The sequence below is a fragment of the Palaemon carinicauda genome, chromosome 8 (genome assembly GCF_036898095.1).
Source record: "Palaemon carinicauda isolate YSFRI2023 chromosome 8, ASM3689809v2, whole genome shotgun sequence".
Lineage (NCBI taxonomy): Eukaryota > Metazoa > Arthropoda > Malacostraca > Decapoda > Palaemonidae > Palaemon > Palaemon carinicauda.
The window spans coordinates 159,281,246-159,294,564 of NC_090732.1; the positions used below are offsets into that span (position 1 = coordinate 159,281,246).

Genomic DNA, 13,319 nt, shown 5'->3' on the forward strand with positions numbered 1-13,319 from the left:
TTGCGCTCTGAGAGATCCTAGGAAAAGGGTGGTTGTTACATCCCCTGTCTGAGTCTCTCCAAAGCAGAGAGGAACAAGAGATGTTCCTGGACTTCAACTCCTCCCCCAACCAGCCGATTACGGTTTTAGGTAGGAAGGGTTACGACTTAGACAACTGTTACAAATCTGACAGCACTTTTCCCCAGCCAGCAGGTCTATGGTGCATGACAAGGAAGAGGCCGAGTCAGATTAAACTTTCTTCCAAGTGGTTAGCTGCATTAGAAGGGTTAATGGACTTGCAGACGCTCCTTTCTCCCCTTCCGAGTGGAGAAAGGCAGCAATAGATAGACTTTTTTGGGGCAACTCATGTCTCCAGACGTCGCTGGGAGTTTCCGTAGTCAATCCAGGAAGATCCTCCCGCGTAAAACCACCGACCTTAATGTGGCAGAGGAAGTACTACAGTATTGTACGTAGGAGGCTTATCTTTTGCCCTTACTCCTTGATCCCGCATTGGTCTGTGGTACCACTGCTGAATGCCTAGCCTCCCAGACTATCTCTTTTCTGCTTCAAAGGCCTCGAGTATGGAAATCTCGGCCATGGCAACCTAGCTGGCTGCCTCTGGATCGACCGCTGGTCAGGCAAGGACGGCTTCCTGACCGATACCGAGGACTTATCCATTTTTGACAAGAAAAAGGCTCTAAAGGACATTGTGTTGACAAGAGCGAAGACCATAGAGTTTTTGACCAACCAAACTGCCAACCAGTGGGCAAACTAGATTCTAAAGAGGTGCAATGCTCTAGGTTCCATAGGCAGATCAGCAAGAGGGAGGAACATAAGGAATGCCTCCCTCAAAGATTTAGCTCTTATTTCATTTTGAAGAAATAAAGATTACATCTTAGAAGTGGATGAAGTCCCGCCAGAACACTTTTACACCAGCTGGTCTCCTTCCGGCAGCTTCAGTTCATTTCCAATTCTGGATAACTGAGGTTGTCAATGTCGGCTAGGCAGTTGCAAAGATTGGTGCAAAGAAGTGACTCCTTCCATCTTGAAGCGGGGAACAAACCCGCTCTTTTCGTTTTGCCAAGGACGAGTCCAAAGCAGATGGGGAAAAGAACGAGTACAACAACCCCATTTGGGGGCTTGGCAATCCTCTCTCGATGCCACCTGTGGGGGGTGATGTCTACAAGCCGAATGGAGGAGGTAGTTGTACCCCAGGATGGTAAGTTGGACAGTAGATGTCCCTCAGTCTGGATACCTGCTCCCGTCCATCAGTTCTCCCCCTACCCTAATTCTATCACCAGTGACGTCATCTTCCTATCGCCAGGCAGTGGCGAAAGAAGTAGCCCTCTGACAGAAGTCTAGGCCATGCTAGAGAAGAGCACTCTCCAAGAGATCGATGATAACTCCCCATGCTTCTTCAGTTGACTCTTTCTTGTCAAAAATATGTCTTGAAGCTGGAGACCATTATAAGACCTGTCATCTATGAATAAGTTTGCTCTCCAAATGACGATCAAGGTGGAGACCAAAGCCACTGTCAGACAAGCGATCAGACCTGTGGAATTCATGATGACGATTGACTTAAAGGATGCATAATTCCAGGTCCTAGTACATTTGTTCTCCAGGTAGTACCTTCACTTCATCATAGCCAGCAAGGTGTACCAGTTCAAGGTATTTTGCTTAAGGCTTTTGATGGCACCACAGGTGTTCATTAGATTCCTCACCCTAGTGTTATCATGGGCACATGTCAATGGCATTTGTCTCTTACGATACCTAGAGGATTGGCTGATATTGGCAGACTCGGAGGAAGACCTCTTTCACTGAGACAGTCTCCCTGCATTTTGCCACAATCTAGGGATAGTGGTGAATCGTAAGAAATATGTGTTGGTGCCAATGTGGAGATTTATTTACCTTGGGATGGACATCGATAGACAGGGTAGCATTCCTGAGGGAAGTAGCATTCCCTTTCCTTCGACATGGACATCGATAGACAGGGTAGCATTCCTGAGGGAAGTAGCATTCCCTTTCCTTCGACATCCCCAGCTGCCAGCACACCAATGGCAGAGACTGCTAGGTCACCTAGTATCCCTGGAACATCTTGATACAAAAGGCCACTTTCACATATGTTTGCTCCACTGGGTGTTGAAAGTTTGTTGATTGCAACATCTAGACCACTGTTTTTCAAGGATCCCAATTGGAGAAGAGTCCAGGGAGGACTTAAAATGGTCCCTGGATGAGAGGAGCCTTCTAAGGACTTCTCTTTTAACACTGTAGTGGTTTGTGGACTGTGGCCAGATGTAGCACACAGACTGCATAGGGTTCGAATGCCGACCACACTCCAGCATTCGCTACACAAAATGATAAAACATTGGAATACCCAGAAATCTGGGCAAAAGGTAAACAGTCAAGAGAACTGGGCACTGGCCATCACCCCTCGATTTTTTATACTGGGCAAGGGGACCTAGCTAAAACTGCAGTTGCTTAATACCATTCTAGAAGTATGCTGTCTCACTTATTACTGGCATTCACGGAGTCCTATATAAATAGCAGCAGCATGCTTTCAATGTAGGAGGTTTTTCTTATTTAAAGGTAATTGAATATTAAAAGAGGAAAAAACTATTAAAATCATATATAAAAAAAAAATCTAAATAGGTGGCTCAGTAGGGGACATATGCAGGAGAAGGAAACGATTATAGTTTATATAAGGAAAAAAAATTAATTCCTTCCAGAGAAAAAAAAAAAACATTAAAATAAACATTGAAAACAGGTTTGATAAATAAAAAAATAGACAAATAATTAGGTTGACATGAAAATGCTGGTATACAAAACCAGAAGGAGAGACATAGATACTTCCAGGCATACATTCTTGAATTGAAGAATCCTTCCTCTTACAAACTTACGGGAAGAATACACATATTCTTCACAAACATCATTTTACAGGTACAGGCGAAAACCACGGTTCACAAACAACACAAGGAGAGAGTTAGATAATTTTCTTCAGGATCTGTGTAGACCTACACTGTTCTTTACATTCCTATTTGGATGATTTCTGGGGTCTTTGTTACGGCCCTTCCCTTTGATGAAGGAGTTATCTAAATGGAAGACAGCCTGTGAATAGTGGTTTTCACACGCCCCTGATGTATACACTACACTCACGAGGTGCTCGCGCGAGGGTAGTAACCTCTACATTCCATGCTTTTATTTTCTCTGGTATATTTGGAAGATTTATATCAGAAAAAGTAGAAAGAATGAATTTTTCACTGGGCCGTCACAGGTCTCTCCCCAGAAATAGATTTGTCCTTCGTCAAAATCCCTTTTTCAGTGAAAGCAATCTTGAAGCAGAACACAATTTTTGTCACCAATATGATAAATGTCGGTTCAAAACTTCAAATTGTTTTTTATTATACTGAACAAAGCAGACGTTCTGCGGAAGCTAAATTACTCAAGTTTTTCACTTTGATTTCCCTTTTCTGAGGTATTACATACTTTGCAAATTATCAGTTACATCACCCTTTTGGTATCGTTTAACCTGCATGTATCTTCTTAATGACATATGTTGATTACTTTGTCTTTGATATCCACTCTCTTAGTCATGACAGTACCTCTTTGTTCATGTCACTGGATTTAACTTTATTTTCATCCAACAGCCACACATTAAATCTTTGTAAATAACAGAGGGAACAAGGATCTCAGTATTCAGATGACAGCTCTTCCTTAAAATACTTTCAAAGACCTACTTGGTATAGGAACCCGTCGCCAGGCACCTGTTAAGAATAAAAATCAAGAATTTTGCGTGATGATTGACATTGTAAGGGTTTGCAGACTGAGGCCAGAGGTAGCACCCGAACTGCCTAGTGTCTGAATGCCAACCACAACCTAACGTTCACTACACAAAAAATATACAACGGTGGAATACCCAAAAATCTAGGTAACAGTTCAAGAGAACAGAGCTCTGGGCACCACCCCTTGATTTATACTGGATATGGGGACCCAGCTAGAACCTTAGTTCCTAGCCCTCCCCCCCTCCCCCTTCCCCCCTCCTCCCGCCTTAATCTTGCTGGGTAAACGTGTAACGTGACCGCTGATTCATTTCTGCGAAAAATGAGCAGTATATGTGAATAGCTTGAATTTAAGTTGTTCCGTAACTGAAATACAAACCACGCTATTTACATGGGGTAATTACTTCGGCGTAGCTGAACGACGAGCCATAAAGTTTTAACGAGGGTTTCCTACCCCACCGCTAGTTAGGGGGGGTAGGGAGGGGTAGCTAGCTACCCCTCCCCCCTCACACACACCGGTGAATAGCTCACTTTACTTTTGGCTCGGATAGCGATCAGAAGTCTCCGCTCCTATTCTCACTTGACGGCCATTATTGTTTTGTCTTTTAACTTACCTTTTCTTATACTTAATATATTTAAACATTACTGATGTTTATATATATTTTTGTGTATAGAAAATAGTAAGTTTCCTTTGCTTTCGGTGTTGTGCGGTGTGTGTTGTGTACGTCTACCAGTGATCGCTGGCTTTGCAGGCCACCACTATCTTTTCGTGATCACGGCCTTTCACTCCTAGGCCACCATGGTTGCCTTTGTGGAGACCGGCCCTTCTCTTGATGTCGTTCACCTCTTACTCCGTACTACGCCTACGATAGCTTCTCAGGACCGAGTCGCTATTTCGTTTTATTTGTCTCAATTATTTTTATGAATATAATTGTGTTTTAACTTTTCAGCTCAGGGCTCACGTCCCTTCGGGGGTCGGTGATCCTTGGAACATTCAAAGTCAGTTGCATAATTATAATGTTATAATTTATCATTCGGTTTTGTTAACTTTCGCCCCCCCTCCTCACCTGGGCATGCCGGGGGGCGGGGGGGGGGGGGGGCATACCTTCTTTCGTTCTTATGTTCTTGCCCTCGGGGGTTTTTTTTGGAGCTTCACCCGGGGCAATTTCTGTTAAATAATTATTCTTTTTTTTTATTTTCCAGTTTACGATGCTATTTCTTCGTGCCTGTTGTGTGTGCCTTCGAAGCAGAGCTGTTCTGTTTATCCTGGGGAGTCGGCTTCGCCGCCGTCTCTCAAGGCATTCGTCAGGGGCGTTCCCTTCTCTTAGAAGTTCTCCCATGACTGCTGCCAGCTCTTCATTGCATCCTAGAACGATAAGGAGGTTCGCCTCCAGGGCAGTTAGTTAACTTCCCTTTTTTACTTTTCCCTGGTCCTTAGGCGTTTATGCTCTTGGGGCTGAGCGGCCGCCCTTGTGACTTGCTCAAGGGGCTGAGCGGTTGCAAGGCTAGACCATGGTACTAGTGACTATGCTCTCGGGGCTGAGCGGTCGCTTCTGTAGCTACGCTCAAGGGGCTGAGCAGCTGCAGGATCAGTCTGACCCCCTCTCGTTCGCGAGGGAGGCCGCACTAAGGGCTCCTCCTCAGAGGATTGCTCTTTTTATCTCTTCTACGAAATGTCCCCTCCCGTTCGCGTGAGAGGACACTCACAGAGACTCCTCTTCGGAGGATTGTTCCTGTTTACGTCAGCTGATCTCACAGCCTTTCGGGGCTCCATCACCAGTCTCTTCTACTAAGTGCTCGCCTCTCTCGTTCGCGAGAGAGGGCACTCATAGAGACTCCTCTTCGGAGGATTGTTCCTGTTGTCAACAGCTTGCTGTTCAGTCACTAGCACTTCGGTGTTTAGTGACAGGGAAACTTCGGTTTTTCTTTTTCCCTGACCCTTCGGGGTCTCGGAGCTTTAGTTACGCAGTTCCCTCGGGCTCTCGTAACTTTAGTCACTTCTACACTTCGGTGATTAGTGACTGTGAAACTTCGGTTTCTCGTTGTGTTGACCCTTCGGGGTCTTGCAACTAATCCCCTCGGGGCATTGCTACTCAGCCTACGTTAGACCCTTGGTCTCTCGTCCCTCAGTGTACCTGTTGCCTGCTGTATCCATTCCTGACTGCAGACGCGCCTTGGGCGCCCACGCCCCCGTTATCTAACGGGCTCCTTCCTTCGGAGCAGGAAAGACTTTCTCACACCTTGAGTAAGTCCCTTAAGTGCCAGGTATCCCCTGCGCGCCAACGTTCCCTTACGCGCTAGTGCTCGACTGCTGTTCCTGCTGTTCCTGAGACTGCCTTCAGAGACACCCTGTTCCGATATTCAGTTAGGCTGCTACCAACGTTCCCTGCGCATTTGCGCACATCGTTGGGGTTCCTGAGAAAGCGCACAGGCGCTCACCAGCGGTTCAGCCTACGGTGTCTCTAAGTCTCTTCTACGAAGGACACCTCTCCCGTTCGCGGGAAAGGTACCTCACAGAGACCACTCCTCGGAGTATTTAGCAGTCCCTCAGTTGATCGTCGGCACTGAAGTAGACCTCCTGGTCTTCTTCAGGGGATGCCCTCCCTTTTAGGGACACATCCCAGTTCCTGATGTACGAGTTAGCCGATCCTTCAACCAAGCGGGCATACGCGCTTTCCGACGATCTTCTGTTGCACAGGGGCCTACGATCTTCACTCGCGCATAAGCGCTGAAGACCACCCGCGTGCGGGATGGTTTCCCGCGTGCGATCGTCGAAGATCGTTAACCCGGCAACGGTCGTTAGCCGGCGATCTTTGGATCCAGCGCTAGGCGCGCAAGCACTGATGAATTTCTTAGTGCGCGTAAGCGCCGAGGATTGGCCTGTGCGCGGGATGGTTTCCCACGCGCGCTACAACGAGGCCGTCCGCGCGCGGTTCTCCGCACGCGATCATCGACGGCCATTAGCCGGCGATCTTCGGATCCGGCGTTAAGCGCGCAAGCGCCGACGATCTCCTTAGTACGCATAAGCTCCGATGATTGTTCTGACCATCCCGCGCATGGCAACGAGGCCGTTCGCGCGTGGTTTCTCCGCATGCGATCATCGACAGCCGTTAGCCGCCGATCTTTGGATTCGGCGACGATTTTCACAGTACGCGTAAGCTCCGAAGATCGTTCCATTCTCGGGATGGTTTCCCGCGCACGACCATTGAGGCTCACGCAATCATCGCACGGATCATCCACACGCGGTTTCCCGCTTGCGATTGTTGTAGATCGTCCGCGCCCGGGCACCGAGGTTTTCCCGCTTGTGATCGCCGACAATCTTCGCACACGCGTGAGCGTCGAAGATCGTCCGTGCTCTCGCAAATCGCCGACGATCGTCTTGCAAATCGCCGACGATCGTCTTACATAGTTGGAGATCATACGTACACGGGCACCATGGTTTCCTGCTCACTGTCTCCTATGGTCTTCCCAGCGATCTTCATACGCGCGGAAGCGCGGGGATCGTTCACGCGGACGCCGATACGCCCACGCTCACGCGGGCATGCGGGCACGGTTATACTGCTACGCATGCTTTCACCCGCTACTCAGATCTGTGCTTTTCGCGTGATCGTCAGCGTGATCGGCGCACCGTTCTCCGACGCGACCGCGCCCTGTTTACATCAGGGCTTATGGCGGTCAGGCCACCTCCCCGTTTCCCTCCCCCGCAGCGCAGAGCAGCGCCCTCTCCGGAGGGGGGGAGGTTTCCGGACAGGTCGAAGGTCTCTTCTCCCTTCATTGCAGATTCTCTACGGGCAAACCTTCATGTGTCATCTCTCCCAGAGGATCGAACGATCCTCTTCCCTCCAGAGGGACTCCCTGTCAGGGCGAAGGTTGGTCGGCATCCCTGGTGGGATGCCGTCGTCAGAGCGCTCAAGCAGGCGATGAGCCTGTGCCTTCTGACTGGGGTCACTAATCAGTAGCAGCTTCCTCTGCCCCTGAAGGGGGTGAGAGGAATCCCTGGCGTGGTATCTCCCCCAAGGACTATCCTGTCCCTTCGCGAGTCCTTACGCAGGCGATGAGCCCTCCTCAGACTTCATCTCCCCTCCCCTGCGGATGAGCATTACCCATCCCCAGGAGGGTCGGAAGACCCGGTCCTCTCCCCCTTCACTCCATAGGGAGAATCCCCGCCTCTTCCTGAAGGTCCTATCGTGCGGAGGGGGCGAAAGCCTTACATCCTTCATCGCTGGGGTCCTGTTTCCCTTCTAGGAGGGATCCTAAGGCCCAGTCTTCCGCAAGGATCCGACAGGATCTAGTTGGACCCTTGGGGCATGTCTACGAGTCTCCTCAGGAAGAGCCTCCGGGGATGGGAGACCTCGCTGCCAGTCCATCAGGAGGAGGAGCTGCAGGGGTCGGAACATGCCTTCTGGCAGGTTCTGGCCCTCAGGAGAAACCTCAGCGGGATCCCAGATTCAGAGATTCCTCTTCAGTAAGGGAAGGATACGGCCCTGGACCGAGTCTACTCACCCAAGGACTCCCTTATGCCAGTTCAGCTTGTCCTGGTCTCAGGGAATGGAGAGCGCCAGAGTCTATGTCAGGGCCAGCTCTCCGAGCTTGTTTCCTTCAACAGTCCCGGTTGGTATCGAGCCTCTCCCTCCTCCCTGGGTAGGGATCGGTGAGGGGACGGTCCCCTTCGGGCGGAAGTCCAGTCCATATCGGAGATACGCTCCCTCCAAGAGGTGGCCAACAGGTTCCGAGGCCTCCTTAATAGTCTCCTTCCCTTCTCGACTCTGTACAGGGTTGTCAAACAGTCTCCGTTCAGCATAGCGACAGCAGACGCGGTCAGCTTTGCGGTGAGACCACAAGACTTCATGTGTACACTGGTCCGGTAGGACTCGTACTTCCGGTCCCGGTTCACCCATCTTCAAGGAAGTACTTTGGAGTTTGCCTGGAAGGCGGATATACGAGTTCTAGGGCTCTGCTTCGGCCTCTCCACAGCACCTCAACAGTTCTCCGATACTTCCACTCGGATCTCTTCACGGGCTCTCAGGATCGGCATCCGGCCACTCCGTTTCCTGGGTGACTGGCCGATCCTGGCAGACTCGAAGGCATCCCTTCTTCATCATCGGGACAAGCTCCTCGGACTTTGCCAAGTTCTAAAGATCATGGTGGTCCTCGAGGAGTCCTCCCCGCAGCCCTCTCAGAGTCTGGTATACCGAGCCTGATCTTAGGCTCCTATCTCCCGAAGCCTTCCCTTCAGACAACAGGGTACCAAGGCAGAGGAAGGTCGCGAGACCTTTCCTCACACGAGAAGACCTCCCTCCAACCCAATGTTGTTACGTCTCTCCTCCCTGGCAGTCTGGTTTCCACAGTCGCCTCAGGATGAGTTCTCTCCAGTGGCGACTCGGGGCGTGGGGGAGTCGGGGGCACGTCTCCCCAGACGCCGAGACCCCTAGGGGACAACCAGTACAGACGGACCCTTAGGGGTGGGAAGCAGACGAGGGTCTACAATAGGGAGTGGTCCTTCTCGTCCTTCACCCAAACTTGATGCTGTCTTCAGACGTGTCAAAGAAAGGGGGGGGGCCACGTTCTGATCCACGGGTTCTCGGGCCGGTGGTCAGAACCAGGAAGAACCTTCTCTAGACCGACTAGAGATGGAAACCGTGTTTCTGGCACTTCAGTAGCTCCACCTAGCCTGGCGGACTATTCTGTGGTTATGAGGATCAACAACACCACAGTGATGGTTTTCTGGCCCAGACAAGGAGGTACTTTTCAGAACAACGATACCAGGATGGTCCGAGTCCCCCTCGGTCTCCTTAGCAGCTCTCTTGATTCCAGGCAAAGGAATAAGCTCGCCTACAGTCTGAGCAGTGTGACACGGACACCACATTCCGAGTGGTCTTTGGATCCTCAAGTAGCCTACAAGTCCTGACTTGGTGGGGCTCCCTCTGTGGACCGGTTCGCTACAGCACTGAGCTGCAAGCTCCCGCTGTACTGCTCCCCGGTCACGGATCCCAAGGCCCACTGGTAGGATGTCTTCCAGCAACAGTGGGACACCATCGATGTGTTGCCTCCGTAGCTTGCTCCAACTTCCCGCCGGGAGTCTATCCAGCATCTCCTCAAAGAGAGAGGATTTTTGCAACAAGTGGCGAAAAGGAGGCCTGGACACCTGTTCAGTCTTCCGCAGTAGTCTCCCAGGCGAAAAAGCGAGTTTCGGTGGCCGGTGTAGGGGAGAGGGCATCCCTCCACACGATGCCGCTTCCAGCAATAGCAGAGCCCCTAGTGGGATTGCGGGATAAATGTGCCTTTCAGTTTCGACTGTGAAAGGCTATCTCTCAGCCTTAAGTCTTGCCTCCTGGCTCTAGGGACAATCATTTCTCCCTCGCTGGAACTCTTCCTTCGCATGCGAAGCCTTGTGCTCTCCTGCCCTCAGTCGAAGGTGAGACCACCTCCTTGGGACGTGGTTCGAGTCCTCGAGTCTTTATAGAGACCCCCTGACGAACCACTACGCAAGTCCCCAGATCACACCCTTTCTGTGTTGACAGTGTTCCTGCTAGCCTATCTTCAGCCAAGCGAGTCACATGGTCTCTCATACGACTTCGCCCATCCAGGGGGTTAGGGGGAGGCAACATTCAGGTTCGTCCCTGAGGTTTGTTACCGAGACTCGGAATCCGGGGGTGCCGGACCCGCTGTTCGACTCCTTCCAGGGTTCAAGTCTCCGTCCTGTGGCAGATGACTCAGACCATCTCCTACCTTGCCGGTAGGGAGTCTGATCTGGCGTCTTCAGAGAATGACTGCAGTTCGTCTCCAGGCTCAAGCCTCGTTTGTGGATCCTGGGTAACGAAGAGAAGAGTCTCCAGGAGTACCATCTCGGCCCGGATTCGCAGGGTGCCTTGAATCCTGACCCTTCTCCGTTGCATCGCCCTAGAGCCCATGATGTCAGGGGCTTAGATACGTCCCTGCCCTTCATGGAGCATCATTCAGTGATGCAGGTCCTACAAGCGGGGATGTTGAAGCTTCAGACCTTCTTCTCAGCCCCTTACCTAAGACATGACCCACAGGAGGCTCTATACATTTCTATCGGCCCTGTGGTGGCTTCACAACAGCTGGTCTAAACCTCAGGCTCCTTGATGGACAAGTAGCAGAAGGTTGAGGGCATTGTTACCTGGTGTTAGTCTGCATGAATGAAAAGATCTGTCTGGCCCTTATTCTTTTCTTCATCCTCTCCTCCCACGGAGAAAGCAGCATCCTGGGTTCTCTGCACAGCTGACCTCAAACCACTGCTGGTAGACCATGCTTCCTTGTGTTCCTAGTATTAGGTGTAATACTGTCATGTCCCCATACCCTGACGAGGTGGTATTGGGAGTCCTAGCCTGGATTCCCTTCTGAGGGACTCCAGGGCAACTGCCTGGGACAAGTCACTTTTCACCTTCACACACACCTTATGTAGGCCGCGGCAGTTTCACAACCGCCAGTGAGGAGCAGGGATTCCCTATTGTCCGAGTACTTGATCGCTCGATTATGGAATCCCCAGGCAAGCCAAAGCCAGTATGGCTGGGACTTACCACCCTTCCTAAGAGTTAATTCACCCCATGGAAATAGCGTGGTTTGTATTTCAGTTACGGAACAAATGACAAATTCGTAGATGATTTGTATTTTTCCTAACTATACAAACCTTAGCTATTTAATCAAACTTGCCGGCCAGCCCTGTCCCCCAAGATAAGTCCTACCTCTAAGTAAAGTGAGCTATTCACCGGTGTGTGTGAGGGGGGAGGGGTAGCTAGCTACCCCTCCCTAACCCCCGCTAACTAGCGGTGGGGTAGGAAACCCTTGTTAAAACTTTATGGCTCGTCGTTCAGCTACGCCGAAGTAATTACCCCATGTAAATAGCTAAGGTTTGTATAGTTAGGAAAAATACAAATTATCTACGAATTTGTCATGTTAGATAGCCTCATGTTTAAGTAAGGGTCAGAACATTAGGTGAAAGGGAACATTTATTAACTGATAACAAGACACAGTTTGGGAAAAAAAGAAATATGATTAATAACTTATTAGAAAGATTTAAAAGCTAAGAAAAAAACAGTGGCTGAGAAGGGGAGCACATTGGTGTGAGGAACTGGAATGAAATGCTGTATTCATAAAAACGAGCAAAAAAATATTTGTTTGTAAAGGAAAAAAAACTGTTAGGAATACATTGACAGTTTGTCAATTCATCTAATCAATTAAAAGCAAAATTAGCATCCCTTCACACTCCAGCCTCAAGATGAGATAAACAAATTTTGAATAATAAAAAAAAAACAATTCACATACTGGACATTCACAAATTTCCCTTAACCAATATCAAATCAACATGTTTTAGTACATGATAATCACAAACGTGTGTATTGCCTAGATGGTCCAACTATCTTAACAAAAAAACACTACTCCTACACTAAGCTTAAAAGAGAACCCCGCAACACTATGGTTTTATGAAATCTGTAATGACCAGTAATAAACTTGAACACTCACTATCTAATGAACCATCTATAAAGAACCTATAACTGTGAAAAATACTGCACTGCAATAATTTTCCCTCAAAGCAACACTGTCCGCATCAATATTCTGTCCACCACTAAGCTGCAAAGTTACTTAAACATTCTTAACCGTGGAACAGTATGGCCGCACATGATGCTGTACAGGTCAGGTCTCTGTGGGCCCACAACAGCAATGTCCAGGAAATCTCCAATTGGAAACCTGCACCGCGACAAGATTCCCTTGTCACCGAAAACTTTCTGTCAACAACAGCAGAGCCCAAATCTCTCATTCTTGGAAGGGGCCCTGACAAACTCTAGAACCGCTCGGACCAAACTCCAACACAGTCACTCTCCTCTTAACATCTGAATTCACTTCTTGGGCCTACGACCAGATATGCCACTTCAATAGCTCCCCCGCGAACCATTAATGTTTTTGACACCCTTTAAAATGTTTTTCTAAAATCTAGGTAGGTCACTGGTCACTTTCAGAAAACACTGATTTCAATTACAAGTTTGGGAAGTGACTCTTGTAGCAGGGCAGAAATATTTACAATACCAGTTTTTTTTTATCAAGCTGACTAGCCACATAAACTGGTGCAGGATAATGCAGTACCCTTGCAATTATTTTACTTGTGCCACGGCTTGACTCACATTCTAGTTGCCTCTCCAAACCCTACAGGGAGTAGGGCGTGCTGGAAAAAGGAATTTTGTTAGACAAATGTTAGGACCAAAAATACAGTATATATAACAGCGAAGCCATATGTAATTGAAACAAAATATAAGTTGTATTTTCCCAAACGATATTATTAATTTTTTCTCAACATGAGCTACTAAATTCATAAAATAGCTGCAGCAATCATTAGTAAAATAATACAATTACAAATAAACCAATTTAGAAATATTTTGTATTTTTCCTAAACAGTCTAGCTTTTTGGTCCATCTCAAAATTCCTCATGACTAACAACAACTCCCTACATCAGCTCTGTATATCTCAAGTGAATATATATTACATTACAACAAAATAAACGTAAACAAAACATTGGTTGTCGTTTTCTATTGTGCTTTTTGGCGTGTT

General features: G+C 48.7%; 1 protein-coding gene across 1 annotated transcript in view; it reads left to right on the forward strand.

The window, feature by feature from the left end:
• Positions 1-13,319, forward strand: part of LOC137646056 (mitotic spindle assembly checkpoint protein MAD2A-like) — an 80,635-nt gene that overhangs the window by 18,110 nt on the left and 49,206 nt on the right. The window lies entirely within an intron of this gene.